Source organism: Chlorocebus sabaeus, chromosome 18 (genome assembly GCF_047675955.1).
Source record: "Chlorocebus sabaeus isolate Y175 chromosome 18, mChlSab1.0.hap1, whole genome shotgun sequence".
In the NCBI taxonomy this organism is placed as follows: Eukaryota; Metazoa; Chordata; class Mammalia; order Primates; family Cercopithecidae; genus Chlorocebus; species Chlorocebus sabaeus.
In genome coordinates this window covers 34,631,416-34,643,756 of record NC_132921.1, presented here as the reverse complement: position 1 = coordinate 34,643,756, position 12,341 = coordinate 34,631,416, and the positions used below count along the sequence as shown (strand labels likewise).

The following is a 12,341-nucleotide window of genomic DNA, read 5'->3' as shown; positions in this document are numbered from 1 at the left end:
CGAGGAAAAGAAGTCATTATATACAAAAAAGATGCTTGCATTCACGTGTTTATAGCAGCACAATTCGCAATTGCAAAAATGTGGAACCAACCCAAATACCCATCAATCAACGAGCAGACAGAGAAACTGTGGTGTATATATATATATATATATATATATATATATGACGGAATACTACTCGGCCATAAAAAGGAATGAATTAATGGCATTCATAGCAACCTCGATGGGACTGGAGACTATTATTCTAAGTGAAGTAACTTAGGAATGGAAAACCAAACATCATATGTTCTCTTTCATAAATGGAAACTAAGCTGTGAGCTTGCAAAGGCCTAAGAATAATACAATGGACGCTGGGGCCTCGGGGGAAAGGGTGGGAAGGGTGAGGGATAAAACACTACAAATTGGGTTCAGTGTATACTGCTCGAGTGCACCAACATTTCACAAATCACCACTAAGGAACTTAATTATTTAATCAAACACCACCTGTTCCCCAAAAACCTATGGAAATAAAAAAGTAGAACAAAATATCAATTAAAAGAAGAAGAAAGCCAGGTTCTGCATTAAGGAATGGTATGATCTTGTGAGGAGGTCTCACTGGGCTTCAGGGTCACCTTCTGGCCAATATTTGTACAGGGCTGGTACTACGCTAAGTGCCTTCTACGGATTTTCTTATATAATCCTCACAACATTCCTCCGAGGAAGGCTTGGTCCCTATTTTACAGCTGGAGAAATTGAGCCTGGGGGAAGTTAGGCAACTTGCTCAGGAGCACACAATAAGACAACGCAGTTTGACTCCAGACCCCATGGTCTCACCCACATGGGTCTTATCCATGGTCTATACTCCCTCCCTTAAAGCAGGGAGCAGGCCTCAGATGACCACCAAAGTCCTTTGCAGTTCTATGACTTTGCCATCCTTTTGATTTTGCTGCTACAAAATGAGAGTTCCCTGGGGGTCCTGTATTCTTTGTATTTCCCTGCCCCTTTAGGACACAGCTTGTTCACACCTTCCTTCATCCAGTGGTTTAACATGCTCCTACTGTGGGCTGTGCAGTCAGCCAGGATTCGGCAATTCAGTTGTCAATGAGGTGTGGAGTTTACCCTCCAGTGAAGAGGCAGATATTAAACATCTACTTATAACTGTAAATAAATGAGACATTTATTTACAACTGTGATGCTACGGTCTGAATGTGTGTATACCCCCAAAACTTATATGCTGAAATCCTAATCGCAATGGTGATGGGATTAGGGCCTTTGGGAGGTGATAAGGTCAGAAGGGCAGAGCCTCATGAATAGAATTAGTGCCTTTTTAAAAGAGGTCCCAGAGAGCTGCCTTGACACTTCCACCATGTGAAGACACTACGGGAAGGCACCATCTATGAGAAAGTGGGTCCTCTCCAGATACCAAATCTGCTGGCACCTTGATCTTGGACCTCCCAGCTTCCAGAATCATGAGCAGCAAATTTGTTGTTTGTGAACTCTCAGTCTATGCTATTGTTACCACAGTCCAAATGGACTAAGATGCTTATAAACAGGGGCCCAACCCAGCCCAGAGGGCCAGGGAAGGGACCATCTAGCTGCTGTCTGATGGGTGAGCTAGAGTCAACCCAGAGAAGGCGAGGAAGGCCATCACCCCAAAAGAGCAGTATGCACACCACCCTAAGAGGGAAAAGAGTACGATGTGCTGAGCCAGGATCTGGGGTTCAGGTGTCAATGAGGCATGCAGTTTACCTTCCAGTGAGGAGGCGGATTAGGAATTAAACATCTATTTACAACTGTAAATAAATGAGACATTTGTTTACAAATGTGATGCTACGGTCTGAATGTATGGATACCCCCAAAATTCACATGTGGAAACCCTAATCCCTAGGGTGATGGGATTAGGGCCTTTGGGAGGTGATGAGTTCATAAGGGCAGAGAAACTAAAAGAGAAGAGGATGCTAGAGGAGGCTGATGAGGTGAGCAGGACCTTGTGGGCCCTGATAAAAATTTCTTGCCTTTATCCTGAAAGCAAGAAGAGGCTATGAGAGAGTTTAAATAAGAGAACGACACGCTCAGATAAACATACTTAGCGGAGCAATTCCTGTGTGCTGTGTGAAGACTGGGTTGGGCTGGGGATGGTGGCAGGAAATGCAGGGGGCGCTGTCTGGGCTGGTGCAGGGGAGGTGGTGGTGAGCTGGACCACAGGACGACTGAGGAGCAGAGAGAAGCGGCAGAGTCCAGAGGCATTAATACACAGAGCGGGCAGAGCCACCGTGGATGTGATGTGAGAGGGTGTGTGGAAGCAGGGTTGGTAGACCGGAGGACAATGGAGCTGTTTACAGGACAGAGTCAGTTCCCAGGGCTTGGGGACTATGTCAGGAGCTCCCTTTGGCCACACTGAGTTTGAAGGGTGCTGTGCATGGTAACATGGGATTGAATGACTGATTGGTCTACTAACTGATTAATTGATAAGTGATCCTGAGACTTCTTTCTAAGATGAAACTCACTTTGAGGACCCTGACTGACTCAGATACACCCTGGACAAGCACAGATAGAAAACAAAGAAGGCACACATGCAGCAGGAATGCCTTGGAGGGGAAGAGCCCACACAATGGAAATCTAAGTTGTTATTACTATTACCTTATCAGGTCTGACAAGATCACAGTCAAAGGTGGGACTGTAGCAGCCTGTAATACAATATAAAGGGGATCGCTGGTGGCAACTGGCCATTGCATTGATTCTTATTCACTCAGAAGCTAAATCACAGGGCTAATGTGAAACATGTGTGAAATACCCCTTTTTCATGCACTAGCAATGAAAGGCCTTCACAAATCTGCAGCCAAGTGAATGTACTTACTGAGTAATAGGAATGTGCACATGGGCATCATTTTATTACCACATACAGGCCCGCTTCATCAAAGCTTTGATTTCACATTGAAGAAAGTGCTCCAGCTACCCAGAGAGGTAAAGAAATGCCAGCACAAGGCCCCAGGTTGGGAAAGTGACTTTTGTTTGATATCCAAGGCCTGAGGATTTAAACCATGGAATGTCAGCATGGGACAGTATCTCAGGTCATGTAGCTCACCTGCATGACAGGTGAGGGAAGGGCTTGTGGAGGATCACCTAGTTCACCAGCAGCAGATCAGGGACTGGAATCCATCCTTTGACTAGGGCAAGCCATGGCCACTCCTAGCACCGGATTCAGGACCCATAAGTCTTCACCAAAACCACCATAGGAAACGACAGCAAAGACTATTTCTAACAGCCCAGGAAGGCAAGCAAAGGACATTGTATCTTGGCAAACATTTCGGTTAAAGTGCTGGGGGACACAGCATAAGGATCTGGGAACAAAGTCTTGTTCGCTTATCTATTTCCAGATAATGCATACCCTACCTACTTCTTTTTTTTTTTTTGAGATGGAGTCTTGCTCTGTCACCCAGTCTGGAGTGCAGTGGCACAATCACGGCTCACTGCAACCACCACCTCCTGGGTTCAAGCAATTATCCTGCCTCAGCCTCTCAAGTAGCTGGGATTACAGGTGCGTGCTACCATGGCCAGCTAATTTTTGTATTTTTAGTAGAGACAGGGTTTCACCATGTTGGCCAGGCTGGTCTCAAACTCCTGACCTCAAGTGATTTGCCCACCTTGGCCTCTCAAAGGGCTGGGATTACAGGCATGAGTCACCGTACCCGGCCTTTACCTACTTCTAAAAAAGACTGGGGGTGGTCTGTAATTAAAAACACACAACAAAATAGTTCAGACTGATATCGGATTGTAGAATTGTTCTTAACAGCAAAAAAACTGGAAATGACCCAAGTGGGTCCCTTCACAGAGAACTGGTTAAATAAACTTTGTTCATGCATATAGTGGAATACTACAGAGTGATTAAAAAAAAAAAAAAAGAAAGCTAAAGAAGTACTCTATACTAATATGGAGATATTTCCAGGGTACATAGTTAAGGAAATAAAAAAGCAAGGTACAGTACAAAGTATACAATAGGCTATGTTTTATAGGGTAAAATGGAAAACTAAGAATACATACTTCAATTTCTGTGTTTTAGCACAAATAAGCACTATGGGGACAAAAGGGGCAGGGATGGAGTAGGAAAGGACAGAGGTGAGAGTGAGAAATCTTAGTGTATACCTCTGTAAAAGCATTTGATTTTAATGCTTTGCCTATTCAAAATTCAAATCCAACTAAACACAAGAGGAAATGCAATAATAACACAAAGTATTGCAGGTGCAAGAATCAAAAATTGCTCCCTTCTGCCTTCTCAGAAAAATGGATGCAGACGATGCCATGCCTGGGGTCTCACCCTCACATCAGCCCAGAAAGTGGAGGGTGAGTCACCAGCCTCTGGCCTGGAGGAGGAGGGAACAGAGCGCAGAGAAAGCCTGGTCTGCCAGGCAGCCTGCTCAGGCTGGTCACAGTGGCCTGGCCTCCCTCTCTCTTCGTGGAAAAGATCAGGAAGGCTGGATGGCCTGGGACCTGAATCAGGCCAGTTCCACTCGAGGCCTGCCCTTCTCTGGAGGGCTATGCCCACGTCTGCTCCATGACCCACCCTTGAATCACCATCATCCTAGTTCCTGATACCCTGTGGTTCCAGGAACAACCACACTGTACTAAGTGCAGTGTTCAAATTCTCAGGACCCCACCAGCACACTTGATCCACAAATATACTCTCATTTTAAGGCAACATGGTATATGGAAAGAGCACAAGGCTGTGAGTCAGGATAGGAGTTCCAGCCCACTTTGCCATGAACTCACTGATCCCTACTCACAGCCGTGAGCACACCTGATCCACTGCTCATCCCACTCTCCCAGAGCCTTCCTCACTGTTCCCAGTCTCGATCCCAGCTTTGGCTCCAGTGCCAAAGTTCTGGGGGTGCAACGCCCCACGCCCTGGCATTGCTTAGCCACAGTACTTGGAGAAGAATCGCGGCAGATGAGAGAGGACAGAGCCCTCAGCTCAGGATGGAGGCTTCAGCTGTGCGAACATGTTCTTCCCCTCCCTGTCTCTTCTCTGATCCCTTCCTGGAGGAGAAGCGGGGCAGCCAAACAGCAAATCAATTAAAAGTTACTGCTACCACCCAGATATCCATAAATGAGGTTAAGTTAATCTGTCTGATTAATGAATTATATCCATATTACAGCCATATATATAAACAGTTTTTTTAAAGACATTAAGTGAAAACACAAGCTGAAGAACCTAATATTTAGTTGGATCCCATTTTTGTTTAATATGTATTTTCCAGATCCATGGTAACAGTATAGATATAGACAGTGATATGGATTTGGATTTGGCTACAGATATAGCAATTCCCTAAATTGTAGACAGTGATGAGCTGTGGTGATGGGGGATGGTTTCATAAGTTCCTTCACTCTCTCATAGAAGTTAAATACTTCTATGTTGTTATTTTTTTCTGATACAAAGCAGTGATTATTTTTGTAATTTGAACAAACATCTTTCAAATTTACTGCATACCTACTATACACCTGGCTGGGCTGGCCCAAATGATGTCCAAAGTAAGTCAGAGGCTCAGGGGAGGAACCCCCTCCCAACCCTGCACCATCCATCAGATGGGAACCTGGGGCCCAGCAAGGTCTCGTGGTTGGCAGCACACAGTGAGTTCATGGCAAAGCTGGGCTAGAATGCCTATCTCCTGACTCACAGCCTTGTGCTCTTTCCATATACCACGTAGCCTTAAAATGAGAGTATTTTTAGGGGAGGGGGGTTCTTGATGTGCCTGGTAGGGAAAAAGCAGTGGAAATACTGCCCCCGCCTCCCCGACCACCAAAAAAAAATAGATTTCACTTTCCAGGACTCACTACATGGCTGCCAGGTCAATATCACCACTTCCTAAAAGTCAGCCATTGACTGATGGAAGATTCCAGACAAGTGTTCATTTAAAGATGAACCATTAACCGTAAATCAAAGCCCAGAGTGAGTGCTGAGTTACAAAACTAATTAGAATAAGTGGGTAAATGGATGGCTGGTCTCAGTCCCAGTGGCCACCTGACTGTTATCCACCAGGGCTGGGAGAAGATATATTTTCTGAGTCATAAAAGCAACACAGGGTCAGAGACGGCTTCTTTAAGAAGTCTCTCTCTAATATAAAAATAATCACCACCATCTCCTCAAAAGGCAGCCAAAATGGCAGGGCACACATTGATCAATTAACAAGCGTTATTAAACCTTTCATTCCACTGAGCTTGGAAGGCACAGCGGCCTCTTCCATTTGACCACCACTTTGCAACGTAGAAAGGCTTTAACTCGTCATCCTGTTGGATCCCCTGTGCCCTGTTGCTGGTATTTTCTAACCTTCATTTTTGTGTCTGCAGAAGTGGTTAGTGACATGTTCAGGGGCGTGCAAAGCTGACAGGCAGAGCTAGGCGCTGCTGCTGCCCCAAGCCACACTCTGCTGAGGGGCTGCAGAAGGAAAAGAAACTAAACAACCTCTGAGAAAGTAAAACAACCAAAAGTACAATCCAAGCCAGTCTAGAGTTGGTGCTGACCTGTCGCCCTCCCAGACCACCTGCACTACAATGCAAATACATTTTTCCACCCTGAGATTTCCGTCTTCTGGGTGCAGTTTGTGTATGTGGGTTTGTACATATGAATACACATGCGTGCATCTTTAGTGTTTGACTCTTTGTACTCCTTGAAGTGTTTGTACCGACGCTGTCCATTAAACTCTCGCTTTAGTGTCAGTAGGACAGGCAATCTAACTATTTCCGTTTAATAGATAAGGAAGCTGAGGCTCAGCGTATCTTGCCCCATATCTTATTACTCCTTAGTGGCAGAGTGGGGAGGACAAAAACTAAAAGTTGTTGAGGGCTCACTGGATCAAGAACTGTCCATGCCATCTCATTTTGCACCTACAACAATCCCGGGAGGGAGATGTACTTTCCCCATGTCATACTTGAGGACAGCGAGGCTCAGGGGGACTGCGTCACCTTCCCCAAGTGGCAGAGCCAGAACTCAACATCAGGGCTCTCTGAGCTCAAAGCTAAGGTTCTGTGGTTGCTGTGCAAGTCCACAATGGGGGCCAACTCTGTGCTAGGCACTGAGTAAGTCCTTTCTCAAAATATCAGTACTGGCAATAGCTTATGTGTAGCCTTCTAACAAGCTCAGAGGGAGCTAAGCTCTGTGCAGGGCTCTTGAGGACAAGGCATGCCCCAGCATGTCTTTAAATCCAGGCATGGCCCAGAGCAGGGCACCTGGGCATGGGATGCACCTTGTTGAGGTCTCTACCACACTGCCATCCTTTTCTAGGGCCTTCTCTTTCATTTCTGCTGTGCAAATTAAAGGGTGATGTGGACTTTTAGGTAGCAAGAGCTCATGCCTACTGTTCACATCCTGAAAAACTCCATGCACACTCATTGAGGCGAGTCAGTGGCCCCAAAGAGCTCTCTGCACCCAAGAAACTGGGCCAGCTTCATGGTGTGCCTCAGGTCCCCTCACCTCCGCTCAAGTAACCACTGCCAGCCTTTTCCAATGTTTCCATCAGAGTTTGTTATCTCTCACTGCCCTAAGGAGTGATACAATGATGATGATGATGATGATGATGATGATAAACATTTCCACATGAAGGCCTGGGTGTCTGAGTCATTTTGTTGCTTTGTCCCCGTGGTTTCTATATTTTTATACATTAAAAAAAAAAAAAAACGAAAAGAGAGGGCAGGACTGAATGAGTGTGGGCAGGATGAGTAATCCCAGCCTTACTGGGTCCTGGTGGGAAGAAGAAAAGGGGGTGGAGACAGAATGGAAGAGAAGATGGGAGTGGCTGTGAGGGCTAGGCAGGGGGAGCATCTACTCCAGCTCCAGACAGGAAGGACTTGGGCCCCCAAGTCAGATAGCACCGAAATCCAAACAAGGGTTATGTGCTCAGCTGCAGAACGTGGGCGTGTGGAGGCGAGGGCAGTGTTCCAACCGAGTAATCCATAACCAACAAAGAGAGAGCCCATCTAAATCCGCCCCAGACTGCCAGGTCAAGGGTTACCTCCTCCAGGTGGCCTTTGCACACCACCCAAGCCAAGAGTGAGCCCCCTTTCCTCCGAACCTGAACCGCTCATTTGTCCCACGGGCCAGATGGCTTTGCTAGCCCCCTTCCCTGTGTGTTTTCATTGCTTCCTCAGTTCCATCATGAGTTCCTGAAGGACAGGGAACTTGTCTTACTGCCTCTGTGTCTTAGACAGCACCCTGCAGACAGAGCCATGCTGCATGCAAGAAATGTTTGTGGACCAAAGTCTCAGAAAATGGTACCAAATAATAATCACACAACTTATCCTTCAATCTTGGGCTTTATGCTATACAAAGCCGTGTCACATTCTTGTGAGGTAGGTGGCAAGTGATATTAAGTTCATTTTACAGATAGAAAAACTGAGGCTCGTGCAGCATGGAGTCTGAGTGGCTACCCAATGACTAATGAGTAACCAGAAACAGTTCTGGAACCCAGGTTTCTAACTTTATTCTGATTTTCCTTGGAGGGACTGAAAGTTTCTATTTCCTTTGAAGCACATAATAAATAATTTGGGGGCACACTGCATTATGATAGCCCGTCCCCATCCAAGAGGCACAGTGTATATTAGCATCACCAAGGCTCTGAAGAAATCTCTTTGGCTTAGTTCAAGGCAGCCTTCTCCAAACTTGCCTTACCCTGAAATCTTTTTGCACGTGACCCTACCATATTCTGTACTGAGGAAATGTTCTCTACTGTCACTTTCCCGAAGGGTAAACCACGCTCCCAGGACAAGCTGTACACTATAGGCATAGAAAGGCTTAAGTTAGATAAACAAAGCTCTAATGGTGAAATTTCAGGGCTCAGCCAGCTAGTAGGAACATTTCCACTTCTTTTTTAATCACTGAAATGTTCAAACAGACACAAAATGTTTGTGTATATTGTTCACTAAAATCTTTTATTCTGAAATTTTTTTCTGAAATATTTTAAAGAAAATTCTAGGCCGGGCGCGGTGGCTCACGCCTGTAATCCCAGCACTTTGGGAGGCCGAGGCGGGCGGATCACAAGGTCAGGAGATCGAGACCATGGTGAAACCCCGTCTCTACTAAAAATAGAAAAAATTAGCCGGGCGCAGTGGCGGGCGCCTGTAGTCCCAGCTACTCGGGAGGCTGAGGCAGGAGAATGGCGTGAACCCGGGAGGCAGAGCTTGCAGTGAGCCGAGATTGCGCCACTGCACTCCAGCCTGGGCGACAGAGCGAGACTCCGTCTCAAAAAAAAAAAAAAAAAAAAAGAAAATTCTAGACATCATATCATGTTGATCATGTTGTCTGAATTTACTTCAGTATATAACACTGTCGCAGCATTACGCATCCTAAAAAATTAACGCTAATTCCTTAATATTTAACCCGATTCTCTCTAACATATCCTTCTACAGTAGGTTGGCTTGAATCAGGATTCAAACAAGACTCATAGATTGCATTTGGTTCGTGCATCTATTAAGATTCTCTCAGTCTATAACAATTCCCTCTTCCCCATCCGCTTTTCCCACTGAACATCAGTCACGTTAGAGAAAGAAATAAGGTTACTGGTACTGCAAAGATCGCCCCCCCCCCCCCCCGCCGTCTGAACTTGGTGATGGCCTTCCACAAGTCCTTGGCTCTTGTATAAATTGGTGGTTAGAGCTATCGCTTCATCAGCATTAGCTTCAGTTTCCTGGTAAGACAACATTATGATCAGTGCAGTGTCCTCCCTTTCACATGGCAGCTGGCTGTGCCACTTGCAGCAAAGCATAAATTGATTTGGGGGTTTGGATGGTGGGAGGTACATCTTTTTGAGCAACTAGTCTTCTCAGTGTCTCCAAAGTTATATTATAATCTAGAATTTGGTTCTAAATACATCTCTAACCCAGGATTTGCTAATTTTCTAGGATTTCATGGAAGATGCTCTCCTACCATTCAGCTCCAAAATTCTATCAGTCTACTCTTTCCTAGTCTGTTTTTTTTGTGACCTTTTACTTCGCCTTTGGTTTTTGTTTGTTTTGTTTTGTTTGTTTGTTTTTTAAGAAAAGCCATTTTCCAATTACCAAGCAAGCCGGGGACCTCATATTCCCTCCAGGCCAGCCCCTACCAGTGACTCCATGGGCTCAACAGTCCATGGCTTCCTCCCCTCATCTCTTACAAGACAAGTCAGAATCTCAAGGAGAACAACGACACATAGTTGAACATGATAAATATGCATCCCAAATTTTTAAAAACCAAATTACACAAATCAAGCTTATTCTGAGAGGTTCGTTTTACCAGGGGTCTCTAGTGCTCCAATCAGCATAATTAAATAGTAAGATCTCTCTAGAATTGATTGTGGTTTTCACATTTTTTTGAATCCAAGGACCATTTCAGCAAGATGATTTTAAGCTAATAAGAACCCCCAAATTAGAAACTAATTAAGGAGATGGAAAATACAAATGTATTTGTTTTTAGTTGGGTACTATTTTTATCAGAAGAATCATGAAAAATTAAAATTGTTAAATACTCATATGAAGGTTGTCAGTCAAGGGCAATGTGGCTTTCTTCCTCTCCCTGCTGCAAAACTTAAGGTGATACAGCAGAAGCTGCTCCCCCTGGGCTCCCAGGAAGCAATAAAGAGACTAATTTTAAAGAAACAGAATTTACACACTGCTAGACTCGGTGAGGAAAGAGTGTTGCCATAATTCTCTCAAATCTTTAGCAAGTAAGATCCACAGCGCCTGTTACTTTTAGAGTGCATGTACACCTGGAAACAGGATTAAATCATTGCAGTACAGGCTCTCGTGCCCATTTAACAGAGGAGAACATTAAGGTCTGGGGAACTTAAAAGAACTGCACTGGGTCACATAGCAAACTAAGAAAAAGCCAGGTCGATAACCTTATCCAAATGTGCTCGAGTTTGTGACACCCCCCTCTGCATTGTCCCCCAAATGTGCCATAGATCATCTTTTGAAATAGATGTTAAGTCACAGTGACACTGGTTTGAAGGACTCTTTTAGGATTCGTGACAGCCTTGAGAGCTCAGGCCCCAGGAGAGCCAGCAGGAAGCGGCAGCCAGCTGCTAAAGGGGGCGGGGGCTCTCCAGTCTAGAGAGGCAGGCAGCAACACGAGTGACCCAAATACCACTGCGGCGAGCATCAAAGGCCCATTAACCCAACCACACACAGTCAAATGTGGACCCAACCTTGAAAATGCTGTCTCAATGCCCAGGCCCGGAGAATTTCCATTTATCCTGCAGACTTTGCCCTGATTCCAGTGCAGCTTAAGCCCAGTTACTCTTCAAGTCACCCACCTGCACCTCCTGATCCTACTCCCTCCACGCCAGGCCCAGAGGACATGGGATTTGCCTGGAGCCCCCATTCCCTATCACAGAATCCTCACCAGACCCAAGCCAGGGAGGCAAGGAGGACCTATAGGACTTACTTAGATCCATGGCTTGCTCCCAAGTCCCAGGAAGGATGGATTATGAGCTTTCACAATCATCTAGGTGGATTCCAAACTCAGGAGGATTGGCTAGAGACCCCACGCACACAACAGGCTGAGGGAAAGTAAAGATGTCAGGGAAACCTACCGCTGCCATGAGATCCTTCCCCTCTCCCAAAGGAGAACAGGAGGCAAGGGGTTAATTCAGAGGCGCTCACCCGGGGGATAGAGCACCTAGGGGGAGCACCTCATGGAAACACCTAGCTGAGTCCTATGGCAGCACCATCTGCCGTCAGATGCCAAGAGAAGGGGCACCTTTTAAATCAAATGTGCAGCCTCAAACTCAGCTCCCAGACCAGAAAACACCCCCAGGTAGGGAACTAAGAGTCTCAATAACATTTGATAACTTTACAAAGGACCTTCACATACATTATCTCACTTGAGGCTCAGAAAAAACCCAGAAGGCAGGAACTATTTAACTCATTCTTCAGATGGGGCTGGGTATAGGGGAATCTGGCCTTGTGACCACCGGCCAGGTACCAGCTACATGTGTCAGGGTGCCAGGTCAGTAACGCTATGTAGCGATTACTGCTTTGTGCTGCTGTTGGGGGTCAGTGGCCAGAGTTGCCATTCATAGGATCATAAAATGTGTACCCCCTCCAGTCCCAAAAAGAACAGCCATATTTTGTGACAATAAGATCTGGACTCCCTACCCTAAGGGGAAGTTATCTGAATTTTTCTTTCTGGGAAAAGCAAGGGGACATGGTAAGGTAGTAACAGGCCTTTGTTTCAAAGACTGAGGCTGGGAGGCAGGAGAGAGAGGGATGAAGGACATGGAACTTTCAGAGAAGGATCGCTGGGCTGGATCCCAAGAGAGGTGGGATGACTTGGGACCTGGAGTGGCTGGCAACCCTCACTCCACTGGAGTGTAGTGCCTGGGTGCTGTCCGCCCCCT

At 45.9% G+C, this 12,341-nt stretch overlaps 1 protein-coding gene across 10 annotated transcripts in view; it reads right to left on the bottom strand.

The window, feature by feature from the left end:
* Positions 1-12,341, bottom strand: part of ZBTB7C (zinc finger and BTB domain containing 7C) — a 381,563-nt gene that overhangs the window by 292,170 nt on the left and 77,052 nt on the right. The gene's annotated exons all lie outside the window — the stretch shown is intronic.